The sequence below is a fragment of the Cebus imitator genome, unplaced genomic scaffold (genome assembly GCF_001604975.1).
Source record: "Cebus imitator isolate Cc_AM_T3 unplaced genomic scaffold, Cebus_imitator-1.0 Scaffold29, whole genome shotgun sequence".
Classification (NCBI taxonomy): Eukaryota; Metazoa; Chordata; class Mammalia; order Primates; family Cebidae; genus Cebus; species Cebus imitator.
Window position 1 is genome coordinate 1842169 of NW_016107344.1, and position 2098 is coordinate 1844266.

The following is a 2098-nucleotide window of genomic DNA, read 5'->3' on the forward strand; positions in this document are numbered from 1 at the left end:
TTTTTTTTTTTTTAAGTTGGTGTTCCAGTCACCTGTTGAAGAGGCGCCGGGGTCTGTGTGTTTTCCTGTGCGGTGACTCATTGCACTGGCGGCACTGAGATTTGTGGAGATTTTTTGCCCTGGCATCTACTGTCCTGGTTCCCTGCTCAGTCCCCTTTTTATACAGATGAATGGCGACTTCCTGTGGCTCCAATCGCCAGCCAAAAGGGCACCCGGACCGTGTATTTTATACGGAGAACCGCTGCTCCGGGGCCATGCGGGGCAAAGCAGCTGTGTCGGCCGGCACAGCGGCGCTGGCGACCCATGGAGCTCCTCCGCCTGGGAATTTCCTAGTCTGTGGGCAATAAAAATGCGGCATCCACTCACCCTCTGCACTTTCACTAGGAGCTGCAATCCTGAACTGTTCCTAAATGGCCATCTTGGATCCAATCCAATCATTGAATTTTTGTTGATGTACCAAAGTATGTTTTCTAATTTTAAAAAAGTAGAATTTACACTTGAAAAAATAAGTGTGATTAATTAATTAAAATTTTGGGAGAAGCTTCTTCACATCAGCATGTGTGAAACAAGCATGAAGAGCAGTGCTCTAATAAATATTTCTTGCTGAAAGATTAACTGTAAGTCTATTGTGTAAGTGGTCACTACATCAAGTTCTGTTCCAAAGAATATTTTCTTAGAATTTTCTAAATACTGATAAAAGATAAAAGCTAAATCTGTTGTGTAAGTGGTCACTCTATCAAGTTCTGTTCCAAAGAATATTTTCTTAGAATTTTCTAGATGCCATCAGGGCTAGTGATGGAATTTGCCTGCTTTGTGTCTTTCTGTTCCCTTCCTAGCAATGTCCTCTGCTCTTCCATCTCTCCATCTCATTGTGCCCCAGGAATAATGCAATAAGTGACTTTTCCTCCTTATTTTCATTAGTACTAGTTCTTGACCAGTCAGTTCCAGCAAGACACATCCCTAACTCTATCATCTTTTGAATTGTCAAGGATATCCAAGCCTATTGTAGATTTTCTTCTCAGTGTATGAAGTTACAACAATGCCAACTCACCATCATTTTATGTTTCCCTACAAAATTGAGATTTTTAAAATTGGGGAGCAAGGGAGAGGAAAGATCTATGGCATGATGAAAGTGAGCTTCTTTCTATTATGCCTGTTAATAAACACTGTTTAAATTTGAAAGAGCAGTTGATTTGCAATCAAGACTGTGTTTTGATCCATGTTGAATTCAATAAGATTTGTATGGAAGCAGGAGACTATGGCCATGGAAACCACAGTAACGTGGTACCGAAGCACAGAGTATTAGAGAAAAAAAATCAATAAGGTAAAGAGGCTCGTGAGGCACCTATTGCCATATATAACTAACTACCTCTTGTCTTAATATGTTTTGTGAGGTTCTGACAGAATGCTTGAGACTAGGTGATTTATGAAGAAAAGAGATTCATTTCTTACAGTTCTGGATACTGGGAAGTCCAAGGTCAGTGTGCCCGCATCTAGAAAGGGCCTTTTTCTGTATCATTTCAGGGCAGAAGACAGAAAAACAAGAAAGAGAGATGGAAAGGGGACTAAATTTCTATCAGGAACCCACTATATAATAATTAATCTACTTCTGCATTAAAGACATTTGTCCATTCATGAGGATGGAGCCTCATGACTAGTCATTTAAACATCTACCTCTCAACACTGTTGCATTAGGGATTACATTTCCAAGACATAAACTTTGAAGAACACATTCAAACCATAGAATTTTGCCCCTCAAAATACATGTTACTTTCACATGCAATATATATTCATTGCATCCCAGTAACCCCAAGGTCTTAACTTACTTCAGCACTATCTCAAAAGTACAAAATCCAGCATCTCATCTGATTCACATATAGGTAAGATAGAAGGCATGATTCATCCTGAAGCAAATGAGTCTCCAGCTTGGAGCCTATGAAATTAACAGATAATGTGCTTCCAAAATACAATACTGGGACAGGCATAGGATAGATATTCTGTATTGGATCATTCTTTCATTGCTATAAAGAAATACCTGAGACTGGGTAATTTATAAACAAAAGAGGTTTAATTGGTTCATGGTTCTGTAAGCTATGTA